General features: G+C 35.7%; 1 protein-coding gene across 1 annotated transcript in view; it reads left to right on the top strand.

Annotated features, from left to right (window-relative positions):
- The first annotated feature begins 1,084 nt into the window (after positions 1-1,084).
- gli3 (GLI family zinc finger 3) overlaps positions 1,085-17,385 on the top strand; it is a 228,327-nt gene continuing 212,026 nt past the window's right edge. Inside the window, exon 1 of the mRNA XM_079806928.1 lies at positions 1,085-1,445. The gene's annotated coding sequence lies outside the window, so the exon portion shown is untranslated. The remainder of the gene's footprint in view (positions 1,446-17,385) is intronic.

The raw sequence follows: 17,385 nt of genomic DNA on the forward strand, positions 1-17,385 counted from the left end.
GTGAACTCTTCACTCCTGTTCATTACTGTTTATTGATGCTGTTGTTTTGTTTTGTATTGAGTTGGTTTTTATTTACTTTTTAAAATTAATCTCTTATTCTAAAAAAATTTATAATTTGTGAAACAATTCAAAATATATCAGACAACAACAAAAAGGAAAACAAAAATACAGATTTTGAATGTATTTTAGAATGTTTAAATATATACGTATTCACAAAATATATACCATAAAGTTGTGAGAAGTTGAAGCATCAAGAACCTAATCAAGGACCTCTAGTGGATATATGTGGTTTTTTTTAACATAATTCCTAAAGTTTTTCCACAAACCTGCGCTGTATTCTATCCCTAACACATAGAGCAATGTCCAAAAACAATTTAGATTTAATTAAGTGATTTTTTCATTAAAAAAAAAATATTTTTCATGAGCCAATTTATGGCGTAGCCTAGTTAAGTAATTGAGCAGTAAATAGGTAAAACAAACTACCAAATATCCACAAAACACAACACAGCATAAATGTATAGTTGAGATGTAATTTAAAAAAAATTATATATAGTTTGCCATGTAAAAAATGTCTCTTTCCTTATGCAATGGCTTTGGGGTCTATCTGACCCAAAGAACCAAAAACGTAAACCCTACTTGAGGAGTGATTAAGGGTTGCACCCTGCATACTAGGCCTACAAATCTTGGAAGGTTTCCTTAAAACTTCAGTTTATACTAGGCCTATATGTTGTACATTTTCTCCTAGTCTTCATTATAACATTTAGTTTACAAATCTTAAAAAATAAACAAGTCCTTTTTTTAAGAAGTTGTTGCGTCCAAAGTGTCCTTTTGAATGGTTTCATGTCACTTTTCATTACAGTGTCAATGTTACACATTTTATAAAAAAAAATGAGGCCTACATTTACAAGTTGCAAGCTGCGTATTAACATAATCACGCACACTGTAGCTTATTTTTAAAGTGACCATTTCTTTTTTCCTCTTCAAACATGACTGCACTGTCTTAGGAAGTAGCGCTGGGATAAGACAAGGAGAGAGGGAGGGAAAGGGGGCAGAAGGAAAAAGAGGGGAGGTAGTGTGTCTGCTCTCCGAAAGGGAGGAGTCAGGCACAGGGAAAGGGCAGCTGGGGCTCTACAACTCAAATCTTCTCTCCCCAAGAAACTCTGCGTTACGGTCTTTACCGCGATAAACATATAGAAGTTTCACGAGTCGCTTTACTTTTGTGTTTATAAAGTAGGTATGGGCAAAGACAGGGCGCTGGTTCTGTGCTGGGCTGCAACTGCCAAGCGCACATAGGACAGAAAGAGAAGACGAGGGAAGAAAGAAAAAAGTCCGCAGAGCAGTTTTTGGAGTTTCGAGTGGAGAAACCAAGAGTCTGTCTACAACAAGCATCTGCAAGCAAGCGAGAAGAAATTCTTCGAAGAGAGGAAAAAAAAGTTGCTAAACGAGTAAGTGCAAGAAATGTGCAGTTTTCTCAGCCTCTTTGGTTCCATTAAAGTTTTGCAAACCGTTGAAGAGGGAAGGAGTCATGTAAAATGTGAAATGCGATACTCCTGCCAGTCTGGTGCAAATGATTACTTGAAATCAATAGGACAAAAGCATGAACAGTTTATTGGCAGCGGTTGGTGGCTGTTATTTGAGTTTTCTGCTTTATAGAAAGTTCGGCGGAGCCCACTTGCTAACTCTTATTGTCAAACTTGCGGCCCCTATTGGTCTGTTAAAATGTTTTGAAAGTGTACAGTTTACAGTTTTATGCTTGTCACATTGATAAGTAAGCTATCTGTAGGCTAAATAACGAGACCCATCACAGTGCAACGGGTTTCAGTTCTATGTGTCCTTGCAACAGTTTAAATATTCCCAAATGCTTAAAAGAGTTTTTATTGGAAATAGTCCTGAAGAAAATTTCGAGGTGACGCATAAGCATTTCCCCAGAAAGCAGAACGTAAGAATGTTTCTCGTATTTTCATCTTGTTTTTTTTTTGTTTAGTTTTGTTTTTAAATAGAATTATGTTAGCAAAAATAAATTTGGCTTTTTGGTGTAATAGGGCGAACAAACATTTAACAATAATTATGTGCGATGGTAAAATGTTAAATATTTGATCTATTAAGATAAGTAAGTGTTCTAAAATTAAATTCACTTAGGCTACTAATCTAGCATTTCATCCGTATGGAGAGCCGAAAACGGTCAAATAATTACACACAGCTAAAATGTTTTCACCATTGCTGTGACATATTTGTTTCTATCTATTTAATTGTCGCAATAATGTATGTCACATTTAGCCAAGTCGATTTTAACAGTTTCCAGAGATGTTTTCTTAAGCATTGATTAAATTCAAAGTGAATAATAAAAAACAATTAACATACAGTATCACTGCAGGCTGTAACTTTGATTTTATTTGCGAAATTAAAGCTACAAATAGCCTAAACGTATGTTTTCCATTTTAACGTGTTCAATTTGAGAATTAACAGCCAATATTGTATTTGTTGAAATTATCAATATTTAGGCTACCGTTTGGATGTTGTGTAAAGTGTTTAGTGTCATAGAACTTGTGTAAATATTTGCTTTCAACTTTTTAAAACTTTTCACACGCTTGATGCCACGAAATGTAGTTTGTCGACGAAGCTTCAGAACATCCGTGTCCCGCCAAACCTCTCTTGACACCTGCGCGCGATTAATTGAGGACATATGACATTTACATTCAAAATTCACAGTTCAGTTAAAGGTTCCGTCACACTTTGAACGTTTATGTTACCATGTTTTTTTTGCAAACTTGTACTGATTAACATCAATAAACGTATTTACATGATATTGTGTAAAGCTGTTATAATTTAAATAACACGCATTTAAAGTGTAAAGTGTAGCCTGCTTGATGCTTTTTTTTGGCCATAAAAAGTAAACGAGTCCTGCTCGTTCTGCCTATATTATTGCGTGTTTGAGGTTTGGTTTTCTTTTCTTCTCTTTTTTTTTTAAAAAAACTTTTTTTTTTTTATGTAGAGTTTGTTTTCCCCCAGTGAATTGTCTGTACTGAAATTTGTATTTAGTTATATAATTGACCCAGTGCTGAATTCAGCACACATTAAATGTTAAAATCCGGGCATGTAAAATGCTCTCATATATTAAATGCAATTAATAATTTGTTAAATTATACTCTTTGTAATATGTCAGTTATTATCCGGTGACCTATGGATTTGCATGACGTGACAAACAGGATAAAGAAATGCACATCAAACAAACTGTAATCTGTCTTTCATGTCAAATTTACCGGTGGGCCATAACAGAGATTTATGCATTTTTTTCTGCCTGTAGTTAATGTTATGAAATAAGCATTAATTTGGAGTTCATCAATTCAAGCTCTGTGATGATAATACGACATTGCGTTCTAACAAGACACAGACCTCAATGTGATTAGAAAAAATCCACAGCACGTGTTTTCAAGTCAGCGTTTATCTTACACAAATGTGTACCTTGTTGCTCTAAAAAGAAAAAGAAATTGTTTAAAAAGTAAATGATAAACGATATATTCTATTATATAATACAAACAGGAATTAATAATAATAATTATATATATATTTTGGTTTAAAATAGAAGAATATATTTGATTATTGGAATATGAATTTCACTTGAGCTTTGTAAATAACCTAAATTTAAATGCTTATGGTTGCATTTGCTTTACAGACTTAATAAAATCTGTAGAATGTTATCATCAAAAATAATTCCAGAAATATCCGCTTGCAATGCTTTGATCAAACAGGTGTAATTTAGCAAAAACACTCGCCTCATCATGAATTATTCACCCTCACTCGTGAGCGGAGTACACCAGATAAAAAAAAAAAAGTTTTCATCTGTTCAGAGTCACTCATCAAACTGGAGTTTATCATGCTTCATATATGCTGTGCTGCATTATAGAACAGAACTGATTCTGAAGGTTAGCAGGTCACTCTCCCAACCTCCCCTTTTCCTGCACGCCGTACTGAGCGCACTGTGTCACCAGCTAATATTAACAAGCGGAGATGACATACGATTATCCTCAATGTCATCCCGCCCCCTCCTTCCACTTACTCCATGTGCATAAAACCCTCAGATTAGGCCCGGTGCTGGAGAGGGATGCCTGTACCATTCACCCTCAGGGTGCTTTAGCATCCTAAAGCAGTTCTACCTGTCATTAGGTGCATGTGGGAATGAGATGACTAACAGGGGGGCATTGAGATGCTAATGTGGGTTTGAATAACACTGTGCTTATTGTCCAAATCAATAAGGAACAAATTAGTGATTTCTGAAATTGTGTTTCTGCGAGGCCGATAGCAGATTGCTGTCCTGGAGATGCAAGACATCTCTCGGGAGATTTTTTTTTTCATGCTTTGGTTTGTGGTGCAGCAGTAAAGAGTGTGTTTTGCCCGTCTGAGGCTCGGAATCCAGGTCGGACTGATTGCTTTTAGGCATAGTGATTTGTTATGATAGATCTGTAACGCATGAGGTGACTACTAGGCTTTTTGCACATCGTCAAGAATCTAACTCCCTGATCTGTTGTCAATCTTGAAATAAATGTAAAAGCAAAAATCTCAAAGTATCATGTATTTGGCCATGTTTAGCATTTTTGACCCTAGCAAGCAGCACCTAATCTAAAATTGCCTGTAAACCTTTGTTGTGCACTACTGTGGTGCCCTGCTTCCACTCACCGCTGTCAACAAGACAGGACTTCCAACCGAAACCTCTCACTTTGATGATTCTCAACTTTGATAGGTTCAACATCAAATGAAATGGACACAAAGAGCAAGAAAGAGGAAAGGGAAACAAGTGAAAGCGAGTAATTGAGAAAAAGAGGCGATGCTCTCGAGCTGTGGGCCGGGTTGGATCAGAAGTTGAGCCGTTGTGGAAAAGTAGAGACACGTCAAAAGTGTTCGTCTATATTTGTGTCTCAGTGGAGGGGGTCTCTAGCTTTGTAGGGGGCTTGCTCTCAAGCTCTCTCTCTTTCCTTTTCTCTTCACCCCGTTCTAATCCCCAGGCCCAGTCATCCCTTCAGGGCATGCCTCAGATCTGCCTCTATGTCAGGACGACCCCTTCCTTCTCTTCTTTCTGTTGCCCTTTCTCTTTCTTTTTGCTTTATCTCCATTTTCATTTTATATTTTACTATTTCACTCTCTCTTTTTTATATAAATACATACACAGTGGCTCCGAAAATATATATACTTATGCCACACTTAAATGTACAAAATGTATGAATAACATTATTGTATAAGATGCAAAATATCACACCAAGACCTTTTTTCAGAACTTATCTTTTTTCAATTATTTTTAATCAATTGGTTCCAGCATGAAGTAATTTCTCCTCAAGTTCACAGAGGTGTTCTATCTGAGTGTAATTCATCACATTAACTATGAACATGTTACACTAATGTTTGACAACCAGAAAGTGTCCAAGTGTCCTTAATTTCAAGCATTGAAATATATTGTGTGATCATTTAAAGTCGACATGAAATACAAAAATGTATCCTAATTCCAAATGTATGGTTTCATGAAAAAAAGACCTCGTATTGTTTAATCAATGTTTAATCTGTTTCTTGCATTTTTTCCTTTTTAAAGTCTTTTCTCTCTCGTTCATGTTTTTTCTCTCATTCACATACTGTCACAGGAAATGAGCAGGTTCATACCAAAGTATAGTGACAGGCTGTTTTCACTGGCAGGGCTGGCTTCTGGAAATTGGAATTAGCGTGGACATTTACCCTTTTAGAGAACACATTAGCAATGGTAGAAAAAAATATATTTTCACCAGAAAAAGAGAAGTTCTCAAGAAGTGTTATTCTGGTAACACTTTACAATAAGGTTCATTATTAGTTAACATTAGTTAACTACATTAGTTAACATTAACTAATAATGAACTGCACTTTTAAAGCATTTATTTATCTTTGTTAATGTTAATTTCAACATTTACTGTACTTCCCCATTTGGTGGCAGGATGTGTTAAGGAGTTGTGACGGAGTGGTTGTGTGTGAATGAGAGTGTTGTAAATGTACCAGTATTTTGGCTTTGATGTGAAGTATTTCAAACAAAAGTGAAACGCACAAACACACACACAGAGGGGACAGATAACATGGTCCTTACATTTGATCGATGTCTTGTCTCCTGCGCTGAGATTTATAGGCATTTCAGATATGAATGAATACATAAATGAATGAAAATACAATGAAGAAAATGTTAACTGTAAACTGTAAAATGTAAAAAAAAGAAAGTATATTTAGGATTTTTAGAGCATTCCATTCTTTTACAGAAAGAATACACATTTAAATGTATCCATTAAAAATTATATATTAGAGCATTCCATAAATAAATACAATTAAATATTAAATCATTTAAAATAAGAAAAAAATGACTTAATTTTAATGACTTAACCATTAACCCTAAGCGATACAAGGCCAGGGGAGTAGCTGAATATCAGATTCATATGTAGAAAGATAGTTTTTGCAAGCCTGCCAGGGCATGTGTTCTCCCTGAATCCCTAAGTGTAACTCCTCTCCTGTTTGCCTCTTCTTCTCCATGTGTTGCACTCTTCTCAGTCCCCTTTTGAGTACTTAAGTAAATGTCAAAGCCTTTGCTTCCCTATTCCCTGAGATAAATAATGTCCCTATTTACTAAAACAAAAGAGGAGACTCAACTCTATGAGCAAATTTCAGGCAGGCCTAAAAAGACCCCCCCCATTGTCATCACAGCATCTGAAGACTAATCGTTTTTCTCATGCAAAGTGTGCTGGTTTTAAGGGCCCAGGCATAGATGGAGTGAAAGGGAGAACGAGAGAGAGGGGAAAGAGGTGTGTGTGTGTGTGTGGGGGGGGGGGGGGTGCTTTTGGGGGGGCTTTGTTTTAACAATACTCCACAGGGAACTTGGAAGGGGAGGCAGGGTCTATTGGAGGGGTCCCTCTCCCACTGAACAAAGACCAGTTCCTTCCAAGGAAAGAGAAGGGGAGGGGATGGAGGTGAAAGTTTTATAGACTAGTTCCCTCAAGGAGATTTTGGAGTGGAGGGGAGCAGAAGGGAGGTAGAGAACAGGGTCTTTGGAGTCCTTGGTTGTTTATAACGATAATGTGTCAGTGTTAATTCCAAATATGACACACAATTGACAAACAAACACTCTGAGGGGCAAGGGAGGAGGAGGAACAGAAGCTAGGATTGGCGGTGTGATGGTATGTTGTGGGATGGCTGAAGTGTCAACCAGGAGAGATTTTGTTATTCCGTTTATACTGTGGCTACTTTTAGACATGATAATGAAAATAACAATAAAACATGGCATTACAGATACATTTTTTTTGGTTGCTGGGCAACATTGCCAAGAAACATCACAAATTGTTGTGTTAATAAAATGCCAATGATGTGTATTTTAGAATGACTTTGAATGTGGCTTAATATTGATATTATACAATATTTTGTTATTGAACTATTACATAATGTAAAGCTGTTTTTTCAGTGATGCCAGACTTATATTTTGTTCAAATATCAAGTAGTATTTTCTTAAGCATTTTCATTTTCTTTCTTTTTTTCTTTCTTTTTTTCTTTCTTTCTTTCTTTCTTTCTTTCTTTCTTTCTTTCTTTCTTTCTTTCTTTCTTTCTTTCTTTCTTTCTTTCTTTCTTTCTTTCTTTCTTTCTTTCTTTCTTTCTTTCTTTCTCTTTTCCATCCTCAATAAACCCATCTCCGATGATGACTCCGCTCTTTCGAATATTCCTATCTAATCAAACCTATCGATAACCTATCTAATTCGAATATTCTTATCTAATTCGGATATTCCTGCCTCATCGACACGGCATCCTCAATAAACCCGTCTTCGGTGTGATGACTCTGATCTTTCGAATATTCAGATTAGGGCTGCACGATTAATCGAAATCAAACCGCAATCGCGATTTGGCTTATGTGCGATTATAAAAGCGCAAAGGCTGCAATTTTAATGAAATAAATATGTGCCCAGTGTGTCAGTGAAGAGCAGCTCTGTGATCAGTAGTAAACGCTGCTCCATCTGAAAGGACTGCAAGTTTGAGTAGCTTATAACGTGAGTTTGAAAAAGCAACACGCGTCAAACATCTTCACAAACTAGTAATGTGAAGCGTTCATAAACCTGTTGTCCAGCAAAAGACAACGTTTATATGATAATTGAAATGAACTGGATGACATCACCGTTTTCTCCAGAAACGGCTGTGCAGCCGAATCAAATTCTGTTGCATTATTTTCCTGTTTAACATTGTGAAGCTGCTTTGAAACCATCGGCTTTGTAAAAAGCGCTATATAAATAAAGGTGACTCTTTCTTTCTTTCTTTCTTTCTTTCTTTCTTTCTTTCTTTCTTTCTTTCTTTCTTTCTTTCTTTCTTTCTTTCTTTCTTTCTTTCTTTCTTTCTTTCTTTCTTTCTTTCTTTCTTGAAATATTTTAAAATATATTTTTTATGTTTAAATTCAATTGATTATCCAAAAATAGGATGTGTGTGTATAACTAATATATTATTACCATGGTATAAGAATTTGCTCATACTGCCCTCCCATAATAGAGGCAAACATTTTGAGGGAAACAGCAGGATAAATGTGCACATGAGCAGTAAAGGAGCTCTTGCCATACCACTCCAGAAGGCTGTTTTTATCAAGAGGGCTCAGCTTGCTTGAGAAATACATCTTATTCTTGTAGGAGGACAAGGTTAGACTTTACTATGAAATTTATTATTCAGTCACACTCACAACCACAGGTACACACACACATAATCGGACTCTTTAGGTTGCCGGCTGCTCATGGCGGACAGCGAGCGTGCCGTGTGCTGTTGTAAAAGCTCATCCAGCAGCCACGGTTTAGAGCGAAAGGTTCCATTTGTCAAAGGTGCTCGAGAGCGCTCCCCCTCTCTCGCTGCCCCGCAGTTTGGCGGCTACTTGCCGAAGTCATTGTCTGAGAAGAGGCAGACCATTACTCACTGCTGAGGGAGGGAGAAAGAGATTTGGGGCCCCAGGCACCCAGACTGACCGGGTTTATGAATGGGGAATTAGGTTTGCATACTGTGAGTTAGTTACTGTGACAGTAGAGCCCTTTAGACTTGAACTTGACTGGGCTGATGTCCACCATATGAGGAACAGAAAGAGAGGAAAACATATAGTGTGTGTGTGTGTGGGGCATTGGGGCTAATGTCCAAAGTGCATGTTTGGATGCTTGTCTTGTGAAGTAAGTGGGTAGCTGACATGTAATACTTTTAGGAAGTTCAAATGCACAGCAGACATGTTAAACTTTATGTGAAACAGCATTTTGTGTTTTGTAGATACAATCATGTAAGCAAAATAATTAAATTAATATTATGTTTTGTTGTCAATATATATTATATTTTGTATGTATAAAAATTAGTGTATGTTCACCATGTACTTCTTTTCAAGAGTACTAGAGACTCATGATGTGGATGCTGCAAGGCTGCATAAAAGGAGGAGAGGGTAGAGAAAGGTGGAGAGAGAGTTAAAGAGAGAAAGAGTTGAGCGGGAGTGTTTTTTCCTCTCAGAGCTCAGTGTGTAAGCTCACGTCTATCTCCCAAAGCTGCATTCACAAAGAGATTTACAAGACAGGTCTCTACCGCCCTGCATTTCAAGTGTATGTCTGTGTATGTAAGTCTGCCCACCTGTGTGAGTTATTTCATGCATATAAAGTGCATGTGAGCAGAAACTGCGGATTTCCACATGCATGTTTCAGATTATGTTTTAGAATTTGCGCTAACAGTTTATACAATTTTAGTAATGTTTATCAGTCAAAGTTTTTACAATATCAGTATGTACATTCATTTTTGTTTCACATGGGCAACGGGATACCTGCACAGACCTACTGACATACTTTTAATAGGAATATGTACAAAAGCTTGAAAAACCTTCAGAGGCCAGGAAATGTGTGTGCGTTCGTGCCATGCATCATACAGTATGTCGGCATGTGTGTGTCGGCACTTTATTCAGGGGTACTTCCACATACAAAGAGGGCTTCTTAGCTTTTAGAATTATTTATGTTGTTTGGCTTTTTGTGCTACAGTCTAAGCACTTGTCTCCTCCTATTAAACTGAATGACTCTACTGAACCCAGCTGAAATCTCTTCAACTCATCCCACCAAAATCCCCCTCCTCTACACTTTGCAGACTACAATGTCTTGCAGGTTCAAGTTTGCAGCCCGTTGTTAATCATACAAGATTTTTGCTAATAAATGCTTGTAGATCAGAAAGATCAGTAAAGGCTTGATGTGGTTCACACATCCTAAATAAATATTTTTAATGGCTATCACGTTTTCAAATGTCTTGTGTAACTGCAATTATCCTTCAGCAATTAACACCACTTTTAAAGTAACATTTTTGGTTCAGTAGAAGTTGTGTTGCTTGACAGAGTTAGGATTGTGTTGTTAAATAATTTAGGAAAAAATGCATTACAGTAAAGCAATATGTGTTACTTCAGTACAAGTAGGCTGTTTACTTTGTTAAAACATATTGTCTTTTATTCATATAATTTTAATAAAAGTTTAAAAATAAATAAAAAAAACCAAGATAAAAAACAATTAAAATTGAAATAAATATTATATATTATACATTTAAATAATGTAATAATACATGTATAAAAATAAATGAAATAAAAAATAAAATGACAAAAGAGTTACATTGATTCATTTGTATGCATAGTTATGGCAAATGCTACTTGTTATTTTTATTATATACTTTTTTAACTAAAGTGTAAAGCACTTTGGGAAATTAAGCTGTTATAAATGTGTTAAAGAAAGAAAGAAAGAAAGAAAGAAAGAAAGAAAGAAAGAAAGAAAGAAAGAAAGAAAGAAAGAAAGAAAAATAATTATATGATAAAAAAATAAAATATATGATAAAAAATTAAAATATGTAATCACAATACAACAGTTTAAAAGTGATATTTAAGTCCCAGGGACAGGAAATGTGAACATGTTCCATCACATTGAGAGAGCAAAGGTCTAAATGCTGGATAAAATTTGCTTGTTGGTTAAACGCTGGGCATCCCTGGAACTGGCATATGTTAATGGCGCAGTATTGGGAGTGTGTTTATATGATTAGCGAGTGAGAGGTCGAGATGAGAGTTGAGCCAGAGTGATTTGTCTTCTCACACAGCGAAAGGAGATCAATGCAAAGTGCCTCTCGCCTGCTCAACAAGCCATGTAAACTCATTAACTCCCTGAGACCTGTCCTTGGTTTTACATACACACACACACACACAAACATGGCAAATCAGTGAAATTACATGTGTGAGTAGGTTAATGTTTTAATGAGTGTGAGTGGGTGTCTGTGATTTCCTAATTTGATTGTGTCAGTGTGTGTGGAGACAGTGGTCTACATGTGTGTGTGTGTTTAAGGGATATTTAGGATTAATGGGGTTCTTTCATTGCACAAATGTTTTGCATACCTGTCAGTGAGTGATTCAGTGGGGTTTTTGAGTTGTTATATAGATCTTTGACAATGAAGGTTTGAAGATGTAACATAAAAATGTCTGGGTTGTTTAGCATCAGTATATAAGTGCTTTTATGGAGAAGTTCTTTGTGGAACTTCAACCCTCTACAATGCGAGTAAATCACTCACAAATGCGACCAAACTTCACGCTAGGCGAGTAAATAATGTCTATCCTTAGCCAGTGACTAAACATTGTTAAAATTAATACATTTTATGTATATTTTATTTTTCTTCTTCAACAACTGACACAAGGCACAAGGATGATCCGCACACAATTTAAAAATGTCACTTTAGATTTTATAAAAAATAAATAAAAAAATTTGGTGATGGTGCAGTAATATACATAAATCGATATATAGATTTATATAACAGCTTTAAGTCTGTATCAATAACACAGTTTATAGACTAAACTATAGAACCAACGGGCTGACAAGTTCAACAAAGTTGCTGCATTCAATAAATATAACAATACGAAAGAGCAATGACTCTGGAACTCATACATGACATCAGGCTTTAAATAACTTCTTTTATTTATAAAAGTGTGAGGGCTTGAGATCCTTATCCACTTGTATAGGAATAGTAAAGGAATAGTGTTTCTAGGTACAAGGCTACAAGCCTCTACTCTTATCAACAGCCATTTATGAGCACTATTTATTCATATTACACATTTAAGATAAGCACAGTGTACACTACAGTCTCTGGGCTCATGGCATCCCGGACACTCATATTTTTACGATTCATAAAAGATGAATCACTGTTTGGTCATCTGAGATTTTGGTATGGAGATAAAGGTTAGAAAAAAAAGAAAAGTAAAATAAATAAATAAACAAACATGTGAAAGTGTGTTATACCTGTGTTATACCAAATTCTGTGACATAATCACATAATTCGGTGGGTCACACTCACAGAATTCGCCACAACACCGGCTCCCGTTAGCCAGATATGAGAGCGCTACTGCAACACACATAGATGAGTAGCTGAGAATCTCTTCAGCAAGTTACGTACAAATTGCCGCAAATTAAACTGAAAGTTCGGCATCGCATCTTGAAGCACAACACACAATCATCTTCATTAAAAGTAGTGAAGCTATATTATGTATACCAGTGCAGATGCCATTCTCTCTCCTATTGCATTATTTGATCTTTAAATTCGCTGATAATAAATAAAATGCAGCTCATATCTGTTATTTTTGTTGCACATAGTGCGGGAATTAAAGGGATAGTTCACCCAAAAATGGAAATTATCCTATAATTTACTCACCCTCAAGTCACCCTAAATGAACATGACATTCTTCTTTCAGACGAATACAATCAGAGTTATATTACACTCTGATTTAATTCCTGGCTAATCCAAGCACTATAATGGCACTGAATGGCAGCTAAATATTTTACTTTATAAAGATTTAAATATGGATATTTTTTTTACACAACCCATCGATTCACTTCAGAAGGCCTTTATTAACCCGCCGGAGCCTTGTGGATTACTTTTATAATGGATGGATGCACTTTTTGGGTTTCAAATTTTGGGCTGCCATTTACTGGTAAGTAAATTATGGGTTAATTTTCATTTGTTTTGGGTGAACTATCCCTTTAAAGGTGATGTACGTAGGAAGGACAACTAGTGGTTGAAATGGGTACTGTAGTCCAAATTAAAAATATAGTTTGCCCTGCCCCAACCTCCTCAGACTCCACGTTCATGCGGGTTGCCAGTTCAAGGACACGCAACTGGAATGAGCGGAATTGACAATGGAAGGCGAGGAGGCTTACACACTGTAAGTTGATGAGTTGATTTATCCGCATTTTAATGTGCTTCCATTCATAGATATTTTAGAAGGATTCCGAGGCTTTTTAGATCGGGTAGAATCTCTCTGACCCAGTTTGTTTGCTGGCTTCCATGACAGGAATACGCTGTGTTTTCCGCCAACTGGCAACCTGTTGTGTCGAAATACTGTTTCCTTTTGCTCATGTACAGTGTTTTCTTTTGCACATGTACAGTGTTTTATGTGAAAGTATTTGTATATTTTTTATGTATAGGTAAATATTTTTATAAAGTATATTTATAGTTAGACTCTCTCAGTAGATTAGTTGTGTATAGGTTCATACTGTCTGTATTTATGTAGCACCGTGGTCCTACGAGGCACGACATTTCGTTCCACTGTATGTCATCACATGTAGAGGAATGACAATAAAGCTCAACTTGACTTGAACTCGAACTTGACTGTTGCGTTAACGCACAGACCAAAACAAAAACAGATATTCCAACATGGAACGCTCATTTCAAAGTAAAATAACTGGCAGTAGCATTGTTTTTCAAAGAAACGAGTATGTGAACTCAGCATGTTTCTTAAATATCTGCAAACATATGATAGTATTTTTAAGCTTTAGTACAGTCAAAAACTTGCATACAACACCTTTAAAGTTCGGATTTATATTATTTTTGCTGAGACACATTTTTGCGGCCATGTGTTATAGGAACAATTTTAACAAATCAGATAGCTATCCAATTAGTAGAAACGTATGAATGAAGGTGTAAACAGGGCCTATTTGTAAGAACTGTTCAACTGTAAGTGCATTCAAGTCATGTTGGAAAGATCATATTTACGAGTTGAATGCATGTGAACGCCACCACAACATACATTCCTGGTGCATTCCCAACAAAATAAGCTAATTTGTTGCACATAATATGATAGCATTGTAATATAAAAATATAATATGTAATAATTTTCTAGAAGTAGAGTTCAAAAATCTTGCTGTATTTTTGTGTAGCTAATTTAGAGAACGTACACCGGCATCTTGCTCAGACGAAAAAGTGACTTGAATGCACCTGCAGTCGTAACGACTTCCCAACTCATAAGTACGACCTTCCCCGGAGCACTTGGAAGTTTGGATGGTGATGGTAAAGATAACGAGGGGTTGATATTGAGAACACAGGTGAAGTGAGATACAGTTCCTGCCTCCTCACTGCTGTTCGTGTCTTTCTGTGTACCTGCAGATGGATGATGTTTCTGAGTGTGTGTGGGGAGACAGAGAGCCGTTAGAAGTTTCCAGAATTCCCCCTGTGCCTGCCTCCCTTGTGCGTTTGTTCCACATCTTAGTTTCCCTCCTTCTAGCGGATTCTACAACTTTATTTGCCTCTGATTTACAGAGGCTTATACACACACACTCAAGTGCAGGTACACATGCTTTCTTCCATTTGCAGGTAGTGCAAGTCAATCAACTTTTACATACATGCACACACACTATCCTGTATAAAGCTGACCGGTAAATATCAGTCGCATGCAGATGGGATTACTTAACAAAAAAAAATTCCTGTAACAGGAATTTTACTGGTTCAAAGATGTGCCCTAACTACTGAACTAGGGATCTGATTGAGATGCACCCTAAAACAACCAAATGAATGGAAACAAACCAAGAAAAAAATATAAAGGATCAAACTAAACAGAACATGAACTTGACAAACATACAGTTGTTTTCATTTAATTGGAGACTAAATGTTTGTATGCTTACATAAAATGTCTTTTTTTAAGCTATTTTCTTTACATGTTACTACCATCTTTACTGTATTTATGTATAGGTCTGGGCAATAACGTTAGTCCTGTTAGAGTTCGATTCATATCTTTGAATCAAACTGATTTAAATTCAGTTATTAATTTGAGTCATCACTCAGAAATGTTCACTGAAGTCCCAGTGACAAATTTTCATATATTAGTTTTATTAAAATGTCAGTAAATATAAACTTAAATATAAATATATATATATATATATATATATATATATATATATATATATATATATATATATATATATATATATATATATATATATATATACATATATATATATATATATATATATACATATATATATATATATATATATATACATATACATATATATATATATATACATATACATATACATATATATATATATATATATATATATATATATATATATATATATATATATATATATATATATATATATATATATATATATAAAAATGGAAGAAGATTAACTGTAATGTTTTAATTTAGTTTACGCTTAACATTTTGACAGTACTTGGCAACATCGACTGTTTGGTTTGTATATATTATATATATATAATTATATTTATATATATTACATTTATTAAAATGTGTAGATATATATTTTTAACTATTGTCATGATTCCTGTCTTGTGTTCCCCTGGTCTTGTGTGGACTTAGGCTATATGTTATTTCCTGTTTCACGCCATGTTTTTTAGTCCTTTGTAGTTTTTCTTGTTGATTAGTTCTTTGATTGTTCCCAGGTGTGTTTTGTTTGCAAATGACCCCTTGTGTATTTAAACCGCAGTGTTTCTTGTGTTCATTGTCGAGTCTTGTCCTACATGGATTTTATGTTTGGTGCATTCATTCTGTTCCCTGGTAGAGTTTAGATTCTCTGCCCGAGCCCGATATATCCCGGCACTATCCTTGGGCCGGGTCAGGTCGGGCCCTTGATTAAGCATTTGTGTTTTTTTAATCATTACTTTATTAGCCTAATTGGGTGGACAGAAAGCTATGCCATAATCAGAAATAATATATATATATTTTTAGCAAAGTAAGAACTAATACTACAACTAAGAAACAAAGGTGTACAAAGTTGCACAAGTCAGGATTAGTTTAAAGAGCACCTATCATGGCATTTAAAATGTTCCAAATATTGTTTTAGAAGTCCCCAACAACAGTTTTGCATGCATGCAATGACAAAAAAGACTTTAGTTTTCATATAATATGCATTTATTTTTACCTGTTTTGACAGCGATTCTCAAATGATTCCTTTAGTGATTCACTTTTCAAAACCCCGCCTTTACGTGACGCTAATCTGCGGTGATTGGTCCGATGACCCAGTCAGTTGTGATTGGTATAGTCTGTGCAGATATTTTCGGAAACGGAACGCCCATCAAAGTCTTATAGTGACAGTAATTTGTTAATATGTGTCGGGAGTTATGAATATGAAAACCGCGTCGGTACTGTTTGATTGTAATATGAGCCTCAGCTGATCTCATTCATAAAAAAAACTCCTCTATTCTCCTCACGAAGACTCGCGACAAATCAACATCCCTCAGGGCTTTTAGTTCAAAAGTGTGCAGATGAGGAGACATATTGATAGATTCTCATATGTCTGTGTCAAATTTCTAAACAGAGGAGTATTTTTTATTCAATACTTCCTCAAAATGGGCAGTTATAGCCTAATCATGAGCGATTTTGTCTCTTATGTGTTGTTTTCAATTCATACTGGCAGCCGGAGGGCGCTCTGTGCACATGTAGTCCATGTATGGTACAGACAGACGAAGAAGAACCATGTGCCATAATAGAAGTCCATAATAAAAGCTTCCTGAGATCGCGAAACATACATTTGACGACTAATAAACACACAATCGCGACGATGTATGGTTTGTCTTCAAGCCACTTAGTCTTCAAATGCTCATCCTTGGGCAGATGAAAGAAGTTTGCTTTTGAGTCGCACTTCAGAACACAGCGTCTCGTCGCCATGATGTTTTCTAGTTTTCACTGGCGTCTTGGAGCGCAATAAGTGGGCGTATCGTATTCAAATAACTTGACAAGTTGACGTCATCTAGTCAGAGAAAAAGCTTCGGTCTTCTAACGATTCTTAAAAATGACTCCGAGTCGACTCTTACTTTTGAAAGAAAATAACTATATATACGGTGCACTGTCATATTTCAAGCTATCACATGATGTTTTTGTTCACTTAGATCTATGTTACACACTACATGAAAGGTAAATTTCAAAATTCCATGATAGGTGCTCTTTAAAATTGCGTTTTAAACTCACAGCACATGCAGTGATGGAGCGCAGCATTCTGAACAGAACCGCCAGTCATGAACTGCTCGCGTGAACAGTTTGATACAATTTATACAAAACGAAATTCACTTTAAAGAAAAGCTTTCTACAAAACAAAAGTT

This window comes from Gobio gobio (assembly GCF_949357685.1).
Source record: "Gobio gobio genome assembly, chromosome: 23".
NCBI classification, from domain to species: Eukaryota; Metazoa; Chordata; class Actinopteri; order Cypriniformes; family Gobionidae; genus Gobio; species Gobio gobio.